We start from the raw sequence: 19,508 nt of genomic DNA, 5'->3' as shown, positions 1-19,508 counted from the left end.
AGGGATATCCCAGACCATATGGCATCATCCTCAGCATATAAAGCTGGGGGAAGAAAAAGGAAATGGCAGGAGTATAAGGGCCACAAAAATTACAGAGGGGTGAAACACCTCTCTTATCGAGACAGGCTGATGAGGGTAGAGGGAAGAGGAGAGGGAAGGTGAGGTGAGACAAGCCATGGCAGCTCCAGGGGGATCTTAGAGACCTTTTCAGTGCCTAAAGAGGCTCCAAGACACCTGGAGAGGGACTTCAGACAAGGGTCTGGAGTGACAGGACAAGGGGAATGGCTTCCTGCTGACAGAGGGCAGGGTTAGAAGGGTTGTTATTATTTCAATCCATTAGTTTCCTCACTTTTACCTTTCCAGTTCATTCTCCTGTTCCACTGGCTGTATGGTGCTTGCTTGCTGAGTGACATTAAACCACAACATAAGTTTTGGAGCCAGACCCCATGACCTTTGAAGGGCCTGTGACATTCCCAAAGGCTCTATTTAACATTTTGTAAAGACACCACTCCCAGGTGTCAAACCCAAAAGAGATATGTTGTATGTTGACCAAGGTAGCACCCTTGCCTGCACAGAGAGTACAGGGGTCATGGAAAACTCATGTCCTCTGTGAATTCTTGAAGCAATTTTCTGATTGTCTTGACAAACTAGCATATGGTGCAGCACCAACTACATTGCTTCTACAGTCAATGGAAGGAGAGGACAATTGCAAGAGGACAGTTTATTCACCGCAGATAAATAGTGAAGATAAGATATTAGGTGAATGTGGAGAACATTTTTGTCTATATGCCAATGCTTAGAAGCAATGTCTGTCCTTGGCTTCTCACTTATATGCCAGCTCAGGGATGTGATATAAACTATTTTTCACACTGTCCATGCTGTTTATAATATATGATGAGGGGAACTTGAAAGAAAAAGGAAGAGATCTCTTTAGAAATAAATGAGGATATCCTACAGAGACATAAGGAAGTACATATTTAACAAAGGGAGATAAGCAGCAAAATAAGGGGAATATTTGTTAAAATAGCTCTTATCTCAAGGCTTAAAGCTCCTTCAGCTTCAGCAGGAGTTCCAGAGAATGAAATGTAGGTCTGGTACTTTTGGATTTGAATACAATAGAACTGTACCCTAGACTTGCCTGTGTCAGAAGCCAGGATGGTGTTGCAAAGGAAAGAGTCATTACTTACCTTCATGAATATTTTTGCAAACAATTGTTTCTGACAATAGCTGGGTAGGACACTAACTGTGTATATAGGGTCTAATTTAGTCATTTTTGGATCATTACTTTTGTAAGGACAAGGCTCTGTGTAGAGATTATTTTTTAAAGTGACTCTCCCCAGCTTGTGAAGATTTAATTTCATTCTCCTGTGGAGGCAGATGAAGTCAGTGTCAGCCCAGAAAGTGTCAGCTCCAGCCCGCACCTACAAAACCTGCAGGGATGTGCTGTATGCTCATGTCTTCTCCAGCCCTCTGCACATAAGCTGCCAATATTTAGACTTCTTGGCTCTCCTTCACTGATGTGTAGCTTAAACCCTCATCTGTGTGACCCCTGAATTTTGCCTCAAACCTTACAACTTGTATATCATTACTGAGTTTCTGTCCCATCATTCCTGGGCCTCCTTTGGACTTTTCCATCTGCTTTACTGGAAGTGGAGCTCCCATTTTTTCCAATATTCTTCCACCCAGCTTTGTAATTCCTGGAACTAGTCCATAATGCATAATATTCCTCTTCATGCTCCTGCCAGGTAGGCCTTTATTTAGTTTTAATCTGCATGTCATATCATTGTCTGGATTGTTGTGTGACTAAGCCCTGGACAATAAAAAGATTCTGTGCATTGAAAATTTGGCTTCAAATATTGCAGCTTAAATGCAACAACTTTTGTCATCTTTGACAGCTTTTATTGCTGTTTCCTTCAATGCTGGTCAATATTAGCATAATAAAGTCTTTTTGATGCTAGAATGCAGTCATGTCTTTGGAAACAAGTCCTGGGTCTCTTGAGAATGCCTCTTAATATAAAAGAAATATCTGAATTTCCTTAATTTGTGCAGGGATTTCCCTTTCAGTAGCCTGGCTGGCCTTGGTGGAATAATAGCCAAAAGAAATGCTGTGCCCTGTTATTTGCTCCTTTCTCTTCATGCTTCAGAGGCCAAGACTGTATAAGCTGCAGCTCTGCTAAAATGGAGGAAAGTCTGATAATCACTGTAAAGGCACAATAGAAGACACAGCTGGACTTTTGTAGGGGAAACAGCTGTGGGATCTGTTGTGAATGGGTAGGATTTGAGGAGATTCCTAAAGACTTGGAATACGTGTGGCATCTCTGAAGTGCAACATACCTGGCAGATGGAGCATGAACAATGTTTGTTATAGTAGTAACACATGGCCTCCAAGAGCAGAGCACTGTACAGAAAGCAGACATTCAGGGGCTCGTAATTCTGCTGGCACATGTTTTGGATGCTAGTTCAAATCCAGCCTGGTTTGTCAGCAGTGAAAACCTGCCACCCCCTCACTACCTAGAGTCAGTAAAGAGTCCATTTTATAAAAGCCAGAGTTGCCCTGCACGATCTCCTTGTCAGCAGAGAGATGGGTGCTGGAGGAGCTGCTTTCTTCAGGCTCCTTCAGGCAAAAGAGGCTTTTCCTCTTTCACATTATTTCTGAAGACATATAAAACCTCTCATTTTGTTTGACCGAGACACATCATTCTGACCATTGCAGATGAACTCAGCTGGGAAGCAGCCTTGTATGCCCTATCTGACCAGGGATCTCCAGAGACATTTCCCACAAGGATGCCTGAAGATAAAATATGGGCATAGCTTTGAGGTGGGCCATGCAAGTTTTAGGAGTCTCATACCAACACTTGCAGAAGTGGGACAGCAGTGTCCTTGTAATCTCAGGGAAAAGAAGAGGATCATGAAGCAGACTGACTGGAGATTAATTGTTAGCTTTCACACCTCCACAGGCTGGGTCTTCCAGGCACACAACATTGTGTCAAAAGATGCAAACTGATCAAGTCACAGCCTGGATTGCTTTTCCAGTGGTGAGTTTTCAGTCGTTTGCTCATTAAGCAAACAGACCCCAAAATTGTGTCCATGTTTTTATACCAGTCCATTGCCTAAGGCTCCTACCTAACCACCTGCCTCTTCCTTCATAGTCAAGTCATTCATCTTCTTGTAGAACACATCCAGGCTGTTGAACTAATTTAGATAATAAGCACTATGGCAGAAGGTCCATTCACATATATAATAGCATATCTGTGCTCTTTCTGCATGGGGCCTCAAGGTTTGCTATAAGACCTGCAGCAATGTCAAGATACACCTAGAATGTTAAACCCATGCATTCTGGTTTAAAGACAAGCTGGGTTTTCTTTCTTGAAGAGCAGTCCATATCTACTGCCCCTTTGTGGAGGTGAAACTCTCCATTTGTGAATAGTTTGGTGCTGAGGCTCAAAGTCACCACCCAGTTTTGGGAGCCTATATGACACTGTCACAGGTTGGCTGAGGTCTAGGAACTGTACCAGTGCATACTCTCCATGCAAGACAAGCAGAAGTAGGACACTTATGCATGTTAAGCTGGGTTGCTGTGAATGACCTCACATTTGGCTGCCATAGTTTATCCTGCATTTGATAACTCTATTATATAACTTTGTTGTGCTGAGGACTTAATGAGGAGTATTTGTGGAAACTAGTTGGGTTTATAGTTTTGTCATTGTCTTATCAAAGGAAGATTTCTTGAAGCCACAATTTTCATCACATAAAAGGGAAGTGAGAAACTGGATGAATATACATCTCACAAACTATTTCCAGTGTCTTTCCTGGCAAAAGTCTTTCTTGTCTTCTAAGGACATGGTTTTCCTAAATCCACAATAATTTCTTCTGTATTGCTAAAGCAAAAAGGGTTGTGCTTCCATTTGCCTTAAGTCCACTCACGCAGCTTGGTTTTTATTGTCATACACAGCTCAGGGCTGCCAGCAGATTGCCTAGTCCACAGCACATGGCATTTGGCAATTGGCCTCCTCCAAGTCCTGTGTGGTGCCTCATGGCTCTAGTTCATAGTAATTATTGAAGGAGGAGTGGAGGGGAGGTTCACTTCAAAGTGTCTGAAATATTAAGTGGTCTGTGCTCCAGCCTGCCAGAGCTATGTTTTTATAACAAGAAATTGAGGGTAGGTGTTATGAGCTCTGAGATGTGGCATAAAGACTTGTGGGGGTATTTGAAGGTGCAAAGCTTGCTGGGACGGTACTGAAGGACTGTGCAGGCCAAGAGGGAGCCAAAATTGGTATGGTCTCATTAGCAACACCTACTCTACTAAATAAAGCTGACTGGGGCTGATTCGCTGGCCCTGAGGCACAGGCCTCAGATTAACTTGTGTCCAAACACCTCGGCTCTTCTTGACTAAGAGCAGACTTAGGGAGTGAGCTAACAGCAAAGCCACTTGGACAGTTAGTGCTCCAAGACCTGAGCCTACACCCTGGAACCTCTCTAACTTAGCAGTAAGGATACACTCTAAATGCCAGGAATGAGTTCAGGGATATTTAAGCCAGATCCTCTATGGCTTAGAAGCAGCAAAGACCTTCTTATGGGGACTGCTAAGGACTTCAGATTGTGTTATAAAATTTGATCTGAAACTTAATGATTGCCCAGCTCTCCTTCATCAAACACAATAGGAGCAGCACTGTTCACATGCACAGGACACTCCAGAAAAGAAGACCATCACTTCTTCTGATAGCCCTTTACAAAGGTCATTCACACAGACCACACCATTACTAAACAAGTCTATAATTAAAAAGTGTAATTTCACATGGGAGTTTCAGACTCAGAACTTCTCAGATAATGAAAAAGCATTCACTGATCTCCTGCCACTAAAACAAAGTGGACCCACATTCTTGGAGGTGGCTGTGTCTCATTCCTGTTATAGCTGAATGATCCTCAAGCACATAGGAAAGCAAAAAATGTTATCTTGAAGGTAGGGAATAAAGGGAAATACACATGAAATACATAAGAAAATGTCACATCAATAATCTGTGCCTTTCAGGTAAATCCTGGCCACACCACTGACAAAGGTCAAAGTTTCGTTGTTGAAGAAACTCAAATTTTGTACCATGTAACTCAACAGTTTTAAACAACATCATAGCATACCATTATATCTTCTCAGCATCTTTCTTCTTTGCTATGCAAAAGTTGGCTAATACATCCCAAATGTTCCAGATGTTTTATGATCAAATACACATTAGCCTGGCTAGCTGTCACTCAGAAAAAGGCTTGTTGGGCGGCTCTTAGTCATTAATTTTTTTTGCTCAGATATTAAACAGCCTCATCCACCTAGATCATAAAATGTCTTCCCAGTCCTGCAGGCTGTTAAAATGTATGCCTGCAGACATTTACTGTCACATCTGGAAAAGTCTGTGCTATCATAATGACTTCAATACAGATTTCATCAGAAGACACATGGAAATTAAGCTGGATTCACCCAATCCCTTGCAAGCCATTCCACACCAAGCACATAAGAGCTGATTCCCTCTGTTTCAGGGTCTGCACAAGTAGTGGTGCTCCACTTTGTTTATGTGTGAGTCTCCAGGAGTTGGATCAAGCTGCCAGGTTGGAGTTACACAATTTTCCCTATTCCAGCAATTCTGTCCCTTATTCTGGCTCTGCACATTTTGAATTCCTGAATGCCCCTGGGACCCCAGTGCACAATTCCTTCTCTGGTATTTGCTGGCATGATAAAGTCATATTTTCTGCTCTAGAAAGGAAGAAACACCAAGCCTGACTGTGACTTATTTAACAAGTAATTGTCCTAGATTGCAAGGCAATGTGTATTCTGTTTGCCAACTGTTAGAGGTGGGGCAGTTATCTTCTATTAATTGGGTAGCTTTTCTTTATCTCTTCCATGACCAATCCTCCCTCCGGGGAGACATCTGCTGTTAATGGGCCATTGAGTGTCACTGCATGACTGATAAAATTACAGCATCCCATTGTGAGACGCTCTGCCCAGAGGGAGGAGCCAAGCATTCCCAACTGGATATAATCTGAGAGCCTGGGACAGCAAGACAGCCCTTCCCCTGGATTCCCAGAGGAGCAGCTGCCTCTTCCACTGGATCTTCAGAGGAAGACTACACCCTTCTACAGGATCACTACTCCAACAGAACCACATCTGCCACTGCAGGACGACTGCAGCCACAATTCCAATTGGACTGCTGCCAACACCCTGACCAACAGGGTGTCGGGTCGTGTTCTGACTCTGTCAGTGTTGGTTTGGTTTACTGCATTGTTTATTTTATTTTTATTTTCTTCTCTAATAAAGAACTGTTATTCCTACTCCCATATCTTTGCCTGAGAGCCCCCCTTAATTTCAAATTTATAACAATTCAGAGGGAGGGGATTTACATTTTCCATTTCAGGGGAGGCTCCTGCCTTCCTTAGCAGACACTTGTCTTTTCAAACAAAGACAGTGATTTAGATCAAGACACAGTTCCAATGTTTGTTTTAGTGCTAATAAGGACTTGCTCTCCAGTTATCATAAAATCACAGAATGGTTTGGGTTAGAAGGGACCTTAAAGATCACCTTCCAACACCCCTACAATGAGCAGGAACACCTTCTATGAGATCGAGTTGCTCCAAGCCCTGTCCAACTTGTCCTTGAACACTGCCAGGCATGGAGCAGCCACAGCTTCTCTGAGCAACTTGTGTCAGGGCCTCACCACCCTCACAGAGAAGAATTTCTTAAGTCTAGTCTAAACTTGCCCTCTTATTCATGAGCTGAGATGCCCACTAATTCCTCTTCTTGTTTTCTAGTTGCCTTTGCTCTGTGGTAAAAATGCTGCAATGAATTGCCCATAATCCAATACACTGATATGGCTTAATGGTGGCTCAGAACGTCACCAACACACACCTTTGTGGGCTGCGCTGGCAGTAGCTGTGGCTGGAAGAGAGCAGACCCTGAACAACCCCTGACCTGTGATTGCACTGCTCCTGTCGATTGAGCACAGATCAACTGGAAGATGTTCATGCATTTTGTAATGTTATCTTTCAAATGGTCAGGGTTGCAGGGTCAAATTTTCTTTGTAAATGTCTCAGTCTGTTCCTGAGGTTGAAAACATGTGACTTTGGGGACTTTGCCTGTGAAAAGGCGGTTTCTACACATAAGATACAGAGATCAGTGAAGACAACATGAAATTTTGCAAAACATAGAATCATAGAATAACCTCGGTTGGAAGGGATCCATAAAGATCATTGAAGTCCAACTCCTGGCCCTGCACCCCAAGAAATATACCATGTGTCACACCATTAAAAACATAGAAATGTTTCTTCCTTAAAAAAAGTCTCCAGTGTCACAAATCTAGTATTGGAAATCTTTCTGAGTAAAGGTCTTTTCTTTTGGTAAAGATAGACAGGTTTTCACTCCTAAGTTTGATTTTAGGCCAGGAAGGACAAAAGTCCTTTTCATGAAAATTTAAAAACTGGGAAAGAAGTACAAAGTTTACAAATTCCTCTCAATGCTCCTCCTTATTTTACCATCATTACTGGAAACCCACTGGACCTGAAACCTTTCTGGCTTGAAAACCAATCAGATGACATTTCAAAGTACAGCTTGAGAAGCAATCAGTGACTTTATTCCCTTCTTTTCCTTGGTTGTTCCACTTAGTTTTCTCCATGATTTCCAATCCTTTGCCTTCAAGACTGCCCTTAAACTTACTGCCTACCTTTTTGTGCACACAAAGGACTCAGAATTCCCATTCATTTCTACAACCAGGTCACAGTCAACTGCATATGCTTAGCAAAACCCCACACAGGCTCTGCCTGGTGAGGAGCTCTGCCTTGAGCCAACTGGCACTCCTGATTCCCTTTACAAATCCTTTCCTAGGGATACAAAGCAGTGATAAAATGGTGTCAGTGCCCCCCCACCATCACTCTCTCCTACCTGCTTTGCAGCCCAGGCAATCTGCAGGCTGCAAACTGGGCTAAGAAGAGGTCTGTAACTTTTAATGTTCCTTCTCTTGACAGGGAACTTGGCCAGATCTTAGAGAAGAGGGCCCATGTCTCCAACCCACTCTAGAAAAGGTCACAACATCTGCTTGCCAGTGAGGAAGAAAACCGCAGTACAAAGATCCCATCTGTTTTCTGTTTTGATATTAAGCCAGAAAATCCAATTGGTTTTTCATTTCCCCAGATGCTTCAGGAGCTCAGCTCCTCTCTCTCCTATCCATGCAGCAGGAATGGAGGGTGCTAGAAACTGGCAAGGTTTCATGGTGCCATGAAGGTCTTGCGGACTGATTCACCAGCCTCCTGCTTAGTTCTCAAGACAGATAGGCCTCTACTTTCCCTGCAGACTTCTTCTTGTGAAACCTGAACTTCTCCGTGCACTCAGGGATGGGGCTAAGACCTCCTCCACCTGAGGCCCAGACCTCTGTGGCCCAGGCAATTCTCTTGCAATGAAACTCTCAGAAGTTTCTTCTTGAAACCACAGCTCTCAAAGTTAGCTGAGCTCCTGAGACGAGGAAACTAACCACTTCTGAGGCATTTTGTGATCAGTCCCTGGTCCTCATTTTGTTCTCCTCTCTCTGAACAGCATATAAAGGGATTTCACAAAGGAGGAACAAGCGCAATAGAGGTGCAGATGTTCAACCTGTGTGCTGCTTGACTTCAGACCACAGCTATAACAGGACATCCCTTTTCTGCCTCTGTTATGCATCCTTGAGGATTATAAGGGTGATAGCTACATGAAAATGAGAGGATGTCTGGGAAGGACATCCAGGAGGGATGAAGAGGGATCTGTTTCAGTACAAGAACCTTCTCTTGTAGAAGAAGGACTGAGGGACAACATATAAAACTGTTGGGAGACAGGTTCAGGACACACAAAGTAGTTAGGTCTTTAGCCAACATCTGTTGGGATATGAGAAGGTGACAGGAGCCCAAAGGGAGAACGTACAATTTCAGAAAAGGGAAATAAAAGGGTTACAAATTCTTTCAGCTTCCAAGGCTATGTCTGTATTAAAGAGTCAGCTAGAGTCAGAACAATGTCTCCAGCTCTGTTCCATGACTACATAAGAGTGCTTAAACCTTACTCCCTGTTGTGGCTGAGCACTAGTGAGTCCCAGACAACATCCAGGCATGTTAGATACTAGCAAAAGTCAAGGACCATTGACAAAACTCAGTGGGGGTTAAGTAATCTGTTTAGGTGATAAAACCCATTTGGCTGCAAGTTCTGCTGTGCCACTTGCCATGGGCAGCCAGTGGACAGGATCCAGCCTGGTTTATTTACTAGTCAAAGGCAGCCAGAGATGCAGGTATCTCAGAGCTGTGCACAGGCACTGGAGTTTAAAACAGAAGTGTGATTTTCAACACGTGTCACTCTCTTTGGCAGTGCCTGTTGGCTGGACTGAGACATTCCCCTGTGAAACACTTCAGGCTGCTGTGATGCTGAGATGTCTCATTCAGGCATCAGTGGTCCTCATTTAACCATGCCCATCTGGCCTTGCTCCATCTGCTTGCAGGGCTGTGTCTCCAGCAGACCTTTCCCTCTTTCTCTGATCCAGGGAAGTTTAAAAATAAGTAGAATAGAAGCTGGGATGGCTACACAAAGGAACATGGCACCTGTGACAGGAACAGTGTCCCATTAGTACCTCACACCTTCCATGGCCAACAGACCTGTTTTGGTAGAAACAGTTTGTCTGATGGGGTTTCTGCCAGTGAGAATAATGTGGTCCATCTGGTAGCTCCAGAGCTGGGATTTAAGCCCAGCAGCTTGGTCAAAGTCCAAACAGAATGTTCAGACGTAGCTGGGACACCATATTTAAAGGATATTGTGGTTTTCCACTCTCAAGCACACTCTTTTGAAGTCCTGGTTGTAACCAAGCACAAAGGATAGCAGGAAAATTAATTGGTGTTTCAGAGAAATTATTTTCTTTGACTTTCTATGCTCATACAATTTAACATGTTTCAAAGGTGACTTAGACAGAATTTTCTAAGTTTATCAGGTCCAAGAGTTTGGGGTTACTATCACTAAATTAATTCAAATAACGAAGTTAATTCACCTAGCTCCACAAGGAATACAAGTACTTTGTTTTTTTATTTCTAAGTATCCCAAATATAATTGATCATTTAGAAGACTAATGCTGAACTTCTCTGGCAGTGTGCCACCTTAATCAGTAAAGATCTGGGCTATTTTACACAAGGATGAAACATGTACCTGATGCCATTTTCTAAAGGGAATCCAGGATAAACCAGCTCAATGGCAGAACTAGCATATCTAGGCAGATAGAATATTGTCCACCTTGGATATTCTTGAAATCTCAACTCACTGCTGAAGTTTGCTGGAACTGGACATGGAGAAAAGGCAGCATCTGAAAGGATGGAGGTTGGACAAACAGTCCACATTCATGAAGATGGAAGAAGAATGTTAAAAAAATACTCATATCCTCAGCAAATTAGGGTCCAAAGTGCAGTTCTACTGACTTACCAGAACTTGCCACTTCTCCTACAGTTCCTGGCTCTGAGAGGAAAACTCTGGCCAAGTTTGATGGGAGATTTAGGATATTGCCACTCCCGAAAGTTCATGCCTTTCCTAACCTTCTGCCAGGCCTAGGCTTACCGTATGAGAGGAGCAGAAAATTCTCATGGGTTCTCAGGTGCTCCTAATCAGGGGTACCTCTATCGAATCTCGCTCCTTGAATTCATTTGTCCCATGGACCGATCCATCAGTTTGGTGAGAAAATTAAATACCCCAAATGCTACATCCTATTTTCCTTCATACTATACTGTCCTTCCCATCCTTTCCTATGCTGGTTGGACACTTATTTCCACCTTCTTACCACCTGAGTAACCAGCCTGTGGGCTGCATCCATCCATCACAGTTCCAGATGTCTCTGGAGGCCCCTTAGATCCCTGTAAAGCACTGTGGGCTCCAGGGGGCCTTCTAGCTGTCAGTGCCTTGTATGGGATATTCAGCTTGGCCATGATGTAGAAGGCAATTCAGGCCATTATCACACAGCTCCTGTCTGTTCTGCAAAGACAGGTCCATCTTTTCACTTTTTAAATAATACAAACAATGTGGGAACATAAAGGATAGGGGAAAAGGAAAAAAACCAAAAACAATCAGGGCATAAAATACAACTGTATTTTTACAAAATGTTCTTCCAGCTAATATAATACACAGTCCAATGCACTTTACAAGACAGGCCCTCAAAAACCTGCTACCAAGTACCAGAATTCCTGTGTTCAACTGGTATAAATCATTGCTTCTGATTTACACTGAGAGGCAGGTCACAACTGCCTAATTAAAGAACTTCTCTTTGAGCAGAAAGCTAGACTTTATAGAAGTATAACTGTGAATTACTTTATACAGCCATTTGATGGAAAGAGTGAAGGAAGAAAAAAAAAAAGCCAGGAAAAGCAAGCGAGAGCAGAAGAAAGAAAAGGGAAGAAAATAAGGAAAGACAGAAAGAAAAAGTGAGAGAAACTAATTTATATATTTTGAGAGTTCAGTTTCTTTCATTGTGAAAGAATGGGAAATTTTGGGAAGCCTAGACTGAATAACTCACAATGATAACAGGGTGATACCAAGAGCATTAAAACTGATTTATTGGGATGAGTTTATCTGATTACAGGGAAAGTGAGTACTGCTGAATACAGCTCTGACCGTGCCTGTGTCTGACAAGACACACAGTTCAGATGCAAAATTACATTAAGCAGATGTAGCCCATTAAGAAGCTGAGCTTGAAAATGTACTTTATTCTGTCAAGGCAAATCCTAGCTGAAAACTTGGGCCTTAAAAAAACCCCTTGAAAACTGCAAGATGTTCTAATTTGGGCTTTTTTTGCTTTAATCTTTTTTTGTGTCAGTCATAGTTCAGGGTGATGATAAACATAAACCCACCTCCACTGTATTTCTAACATAACTCCATTACCTACCCTCAGCTAGAACAGAGAAAAGCCCTTTAACATAAAACCCAGCAGAGCTAGTCCTGGGTTCAGTTATCACCAGAATTAGGTGAGGCTGGCGAGATCTCAGAGGCAAACCAGCTAAAACACAAATCATGTGTTCCTACTCTAGCCTGGGCTGAAATGTAGAATGGCAGAGGAAGCACAGCCAGTTCATCCCTTCCTTGCACCCATCCATCGTGGAGACAGTGCCAGGTTAGCTCACGTATGGGGTCTCCAAGATGAGATGATCCTCACTCCAGGTGCCTCTCTGCATGTGAGCTGCTGAAAATATGTGGGATATGGTACAGAAGGAGAAAATGGATGGGATAAAAGGGGGTGTGAGTATTATTTAATAAAAATGTTGGTGAATTCCCATACCAAATTTCTTTATATCTAGCCTATTTATACATCTGTATTAGTTATAAAACTGGGAAAGAACAATTGTTCTGGATTAAACCAAGCCAAAATATATCTCATGAGACTCAATTCTCACTACTGAATTTTGGTGTCTAAAAGGCACTTGAAGTATATCAACCCCTGACAGCTCCAAAGGTTTTTTATCATGATTCTTCATGATTCCTTTATTCTCATGTATTTCATCCAATGCATACAACACTGACAGAAATGTTCAGAAACACCAGCAAGATATCAAAAGGAAAGAAGGTCAATGTCATTACACTGGCTAAGATCATTTTGAGGAGAAAAAGCATGATGTTGAAAGAATGGTTAGTGTCTTTCTATGCAGGAAGATCTCTCAGTTTATCTAAATATCCTGAAGGTAAGCTTGGGCACTTAGGCTATTAACCAGATGATATAGAGTAATAGAAAATATTTTGCAAGGAGAAATCCTCTGCCAGCAATTCAGTGTTCATGTAAAACACAGTCACTGTATGGCATTCATTTTGTTCTTTGAAGTTTCTTTGGTTATGCTTTATTATCTGAAATATCGTCCTTAATGGCTGGGGGGAAAAATTAGTTTGTACCAATGCAATTATCAATATGAATCAAGTTCAGGGGTCTTCAATCTGACATTTGATTGCAACTGTGAAGTGGGCAGTGTGCTTGAATGGTTTCATTTTCTTTACAAACTCCATGAAAAGTAACTTTTTTAGTTTCCTTGGAATTCTGTGCAAATCCCAAGATGAAAATGTTCCCTCCAATGGAGAGAAAAGGAAAAAGTAAGTCTAACCAGCTAAATTCATATGTTTATGATGTTTGATGTCATTCATTGAGTTTCATTGTTTAATTTGGAAGTGTTGTTAAGCAATTGATGTAACACAAAGATACCAGCTGTAATAATTTTGGGCATGGGAGTTACATAGGCTCAATCTTTGATGCTAATAGTCCAGCTATACTTAATAACTAATTAGCTTAGTTTATAACAAAACCAAACATCAAAACAAAAGGACCCCTATGACAAGCATCAGGCTAAGGATAAGCCCCACCTGACTTCCAAAATCTGCTTAATGGATATCTACATGAAATGGGTCACACTAACTCCCAATAGACCTAATTCATCTTATCCCAGTCCTCTCTTTGGAGGCATTCCAGATCTCTACACTCTGAAAATATCTTTATTGCAGAGAGCTGAGAACAGATTGTTCCAAAACCTGCCCAATGCTGGAGCAGTTCATTCAACAACTTGTGACTTTATACTAAGGCCCTGTTTAACTCAGAGACCCCTCTTGGTGATTTGGGGTTGTGAGATCTGGAGGTCAGACCCAGACTGTGGGTGCCAATGGCACTTATGAGCCAGGATGAGTCTGATGGCTTTGCACAGCTAATATTTGAGTGTCATCCAGTTTGCTGGTTCATGGTAGACCTGGAAGAGCCTTTGGGACCAGTGCTGTGAAGGAAATAAACAGTCCTCAAGTCCTTGCATCACCAGATGCAGGGGTGCAATTGAATTGCTTAAATGTCAGTACTACTTGAAATGCCATGGGTGTCCCTTGGATGTTCCTCTTCCAGCCCTGGTGGGCAGAGAATTCTCAGGAGGACAAGGTCACTCTGAAGTGCCTCAAATGGCACCAGAGGCTTCAGTGCAAACTGCTGAGAAAAGTCTTCCACCCAGTGGAGGAAAAGTTGTGTGTGGGAGTCAGGGTGAGCTGGGGAGCTATTGCTGTCTTAAATCAGGCCATTCTTTGCAGGTGTCATCTCAACAATTTATATGTCATACCCAAGAGCTGCTTCTCAAGCTTGGAGTTGCTTGCTGTCATCTCCCACTTCCCCCAAAAGCAAAGGTACTTCCAGCTCCCACCCCCCACAGTTCACACACTGCTGGCAGCAAGGAATAAAGCACCTGCAGAGGTGAGCATGGAGATGAGGTTTTAATCTGTCTGAGCCTTGTGAGGAGAGCAGCCCTGGGCAGAGCAGACATTAATGTCTGCTGGGCAGAGCAGACATTAGTTTTCCTGCCAAAGCCTGACCCTGGTCAACACGTGCAGCACTTTGTAAAATTGATTGCATCTTGAGTGGAAAGTAGCTGCAGCTGGTGTGTGTTTTCAGTGTCTGCAGGCAGCAGAGAAAGTTTGGGATTCCCCAGTGCATGATGGACCTCACTGACCTCGGGGGTATTTGACTGACACTGGCACAGGTTGCCCAGAGAAGCTTCAGCTGGAAGTGTCCCTGGAAGTGCTCGAAGGCAGGTTGGATGGGCTTGGAGCAAACTGTTCTAGTGGAAGGTGTTCCTGCCCGTGGGCAGGAATGGCTTTGGAATGAGATGAGCTTTAAGATCCCTTCCAAACCAAACCACTCTATGATTTGAAATATGCCTAACAGTTGGTTTCCTCTGGTGGTGACACAGTTGCTGTTATTAATGGCTTTCATAATGGCACAGATTATATTTATTTTAGGATAATTTAAAACTTGAAATTTAGGATGAGAAACAATGGAGAAGGAAAGATGCCTCTTAGAATAACGGATCTTAAATCCCTCTTTCCTCTGAAATACAGCATGAATTTTGAGAAAGTAGCCAATCCTCAAGGATGTTGAAATTATGCTGTCACACATCCTAGAGTTTCAGACAAACACAGGATTGTGAGCACCCAACTTTACCTGGATTAATTTTTATAGTTCCATCTTTGCTCCAGTTCATCATTTCATCACCACTGAGCAACACTCCAGACCTCATCCCGGCCTGAGCAAATTAGAAAATATGAAAGAAACATGGGTCTCTATTTTTAAAAGCCCATTTGTCAACAGTTACCACTTATAGAGATCTATTGATAACTGGCATTTATAAGATTTGGTTATCCAAGTTTTTCAGTGCTTTGGCACTAATACAGGAAAACTGTAATACACACTTTTAGCCTTAAGCATGCGAGCCATCCCTTTTTGAGTTGTTGCTGTATCATGAGAGTGGGTAGACTTCAGAGAGTCACTCAACCAATGAAAATTTTTAGAGCTGAATATCATCCTTACATTGACAGCAGCACAAGAGTTCTGGCACTATGTTATGGACCTAGTGGCTTTCTCCTAAGCTCTGCAGTCCTGGCAGCATATCCCTTTATATCCCAGCTCCTGCAGTTGTGCAGTTATGTGAGACCCTCTTCTGCCTTAAGAGAAATTTCAAGAAAATGTGGTTCTGGTAAATACCTTGAAAAATTCCACTTAAAAGAGCAAAAAAAAGAAAACTTTCCACACAGCCCAGAAAGTATCTTTAAAATTTAAAACTAATTTAATTTACAATACAGACAAAATACTGTCCACTTATTCTTAACAAAAGAGGAAATAAACCCAATCCACAATGTATTCTATTGTTACTATTTTTATTATTATTGTTGCTCTCACAATTAGAAAGCACAGTTAATGCTGTTTTCATGAGGAGAGGGTAATTTGTTCTTTAGATGAATAAACCAAAGCTCTGCTGAGATATTTAATCAAACTCTGTCTGACTGATGAAACTGGTCCTGAGAGTAAAACAAAACAAAATATGCTGTACATGTTAAAGTCATTAATCTCAGGTGGATTTTAAGTTTCCTGTTCTTTTTCCCCCTCTCCCAAACCTTGTTTTCTGCTCCATCTCCCTTGCAGAGGAGAAAGTCGTGCCTGTTATAGCTCTGATCTGCTCTTGGGAACAAAACAATGGTGTTTCACAATCCCTGTCTGATGCAGGGAAAGGCAAATCCTTTGTCACGGGGTGGAGGTCTGACAACAGTCGATCCCAGGCCAGAATTTTCCTCTTGTTCCCCATATTCCCAAGTAACTCCAGAGCCTCCTCCCAGCACCTTCCCCAAACAGGTAGCCCAGAGCTATGCAGCACAAGTCTGTCTCTCTTGGAGGATGATAATGGTTGTCTACAAGGATCTGTTTTCTAGCAGGAAGAGGGATGGTCCCTCAGGGACTCTTTTATCACTTTCCTGACAGAGACACTTGTATTCAGATTGTTTTCTTCCCTCACCCCCCTTCCTCTCACCAAGGGCTTTTCTAGCTGCATGTGAAATATTGTGGGCTGCTTACTTTAGTATAATTAAGATACTTTCTATTTTTGTAGAATAAAATACACAATCAGATGGGAGTTTTTTATAATGAATGGCATTTGCCTCCCTTATGGCGAAACCTAAATGATATAAAACTGGAAGGGGTAAAGATGGGGGGGATTAATCAAAAAATATTAAATCAGCCAGATGTATATGGGGTCTAAAACCTCAGATCTGAAAATATCATTAAGTCCAAACTGTTTTATTAAATCATAATTTTTTTTCAAATTAATAAATACTACAAGGCCACCAGCATAATACTCTTCAGGATAGCTTGGCTGTTTCCATCAGGAGTAATACTGTAAAGCTGTGAAATAGTGTTTGTGGGAATAAATCAGATGTATTTTGCCAGCTAGTGTAAATCAACAGTACTGCATAGTATGACATGGAGCTGGGCCAAATTATATCAGCTGCTGGGATGGGAAAAGACCTGTTATAAGAAGGGAACTACAGCATCACCTGACAAAGACATTCACAGTAATTAAAGCTGTTTCCTGCAGTACCTGAAGGATCTCAGTGTTTTAGAGCAAAGCCTTGAAAACTGCTTGCTGAAGGCCTGAGAAAGGGAAGGAGGAATGCATTTTCCTTGCAAAGCTGGTTTGTGACAAATGTTCTCCCAAATATCTTTCACATGCACAAAAAATTATAGAATCATAGAATGATTTGGGTTGGAATGGACCTTGAAGATCATCCAGTTCAAGCTCCCTGCCATGGGCAGGGACACCTTCCTCTAGACTGCAAAATGACTTGGCCATTCTGTTTTGGATCCCTGTTGTATCAATAATTGAAATTGAGAGATGTGACACTTTTCTGGCGTCTCTGCTGATGCAAGGAGTGAAGCATAAGAGACAGCAAGGAGAAAGATGTACTGTGGGTGGTTCTGCCAGCACAGCCCTGTATCATAGGCACTCTCTTTATTCCTAGTTCTTATTAAAAAGAAAGAAGAAAGTACTCTCTACTGCTCATAGAAAGACATTTTCTGAAAAAATTTGGAAATGCCAGAGCATCCAGAGGGGCATCGTAGAGTCACAGAATGGTTACGGGGGGGGAAGGGACCTTAGAAGCTCATAAGACCTTAGAAGTGGTGGATCTTAGAAGTTCCACCCCCTGCCATGAGCAGGAACACCTTCCTCTAGACCAGGTTGCTCCAAGTTCTGTCCAATCTGACCTTGGACACTTCCAGGGGTGGGACAGCCACAGTTTCTCTGGGCAACCTGTGCCAGGGCCTCATCACCCTCACAGGGAGGAATTTCTTCCTAACATCTAATCTAAATCTACCTTATTTCAGCTTAAAGCCATGAAACTGATGAGATGACCCCAGTTTGCTGGATGAAGCAGGCCTGTGTAGCAAGGGAGGCTGCAGTTTATCAGACCTTGCCCTGTGCATGATTCTCACCTTAGGAAGGTACATCACCCTGGGCACACTCCTAATACAGTGTGCAGCTGCTCCAGAGAAGAAAAGGGTCCTGAAATTTAGAACTTGTGGCAAAAGCAGTGTAACACTGTTAATTCCTAGACTAACAGCCTAAGACATGGGCTGGGGACACACAGACTCTTTTGTCAAAGAAGTGAAGTTCAGATGAAGACCATGATGGATTATCTTGAGAAGCCAGCAGAGATTTTGAACGTGGTTGCCCCAAACTGCAAAACTCCAAACAATTCAGCCATTTCAGGTCAACATCTTCAGTAACAGATATCTGTGGCATGAGATGACAAAGTGTGAGTTACCACCATGGCAAAAATTCTGCTGTGAGCTCATTTCCCACCTGATAGACCTGCAGATGACTAATTGATTTATTCACTTCTTTTAATTACAGGTGATGATTTCTTCTGACATGAGAAAGCCAGTCAAGGATCACAGGTCTGACATGGGAGGAGTGAAATGTTGCTGAAAACAGTGTATGTATAGACCATTTCTTCCTTTTTACTAGTTTTTCACCAAGCAGAAAGACTCATGACATCAGCAAGGGAGCAAGAAATAGAGTCATTACAGAGTGGTATTGAAATGCTCAAATTTTTCTTCAGTCAGAACATCCGTGCCTTGTTGGCATCATCAGAAACTGGAAATAAAAATAAAATTCCTTAAAAGAATGAGAGTAGACGGTTTCTTTACATATCAAGTGAAGCCAAATTCTGGCATTGGAGAGCAGTGGGATTTGTGCCACCAGCCTGTCTGCATGTTAGCCTAAAGACACCCACCACTCATCACTGCACTGCAGAGATGTTTTACTCCATCAGCTTTTATGAGGTGACAATAACACAAACCACTGTTAAACTACAAAAGGTCTTTTTCTGCCTGCTCATAACAGGGGGACAGAAGGAGGCAACAAGACCAAACCCATTACAGCAAAGCAAAATAGCTGAAGAGACAAAATACCTCAAATTTTGCTCTTATAGCACATGATGCTTTTCTCTTCCAGTTCCCCAGGACTGCTCACAGACATGTCAGAGGCAGTTGCCCCCTGGGGATTGACTGAGTGGGGAAAAAAAGAGGATTTGGAGAAAGACTGTGGTGTTACTGACATATTTTCCCCTAGGAAAGTGACAGAGTCCCGCTATGTTTGTGTAGGATTTTTTGGCTGATTTTAGTATTTTGCATTGGGTTGGGATGCTCAAGAATGATCTGAAAGACATCAGAAGCTCTGCTGCCTTCTGTTCCTGGAGCAGCATCCTTCTCCAACATCACTTTTTCTAATCAGTACACAGGGCTGGATCACCACTAAAATAAAACAAAACAAAAAATCCCCCCAAGCAAACAAACAAAATAAACAAACAACAACAAAAAACCCAAACAAAAAACCCCCAAACAAACAAAACCAAACAAAAAACCCCAAACAATAACAAACAAAAAAGCAAATAAGGGAGCCTAGGCTATGTTAAAAACCCCCTGCACAGCAATTCCTCTCCATGTGCAGGAGCCAGAAGCCAACCACCCACGACATGAGAGGTATGAGTCATGTTTGTTATTAAGCTCCTCAGGGGCACTAGGAAATTTTACCAATGAGAGTGATTGCTGATTTAAAAAAATAAAATAGCAATGGTGACTCTTCCTTTCTCCAAGTGTTCTTTTTCATTATCTTGACTGTGTCTTGGCTAATTCTGCTCAACATTAAGA

Source organism: Onychostruthus taczanowskii, unplaced genomic scaffold, assembly GCF_017590055.1.
Source record: "Onychostruthus taczanowskii isolate IOZ18803 unplaced genomic scaffold, ASM1759005v1 scaffold73, whole genome shotgun sequence".
Classification (NCBI taxonomy): Eukaryota; Metazoa; Chordata; class Aves; order Passeriformes; family Passeridae; genus Onychostruthus; species Onychostruthus taczanowskii.
Note: the sequence above shows the minus strand (reverse complement) of the source record.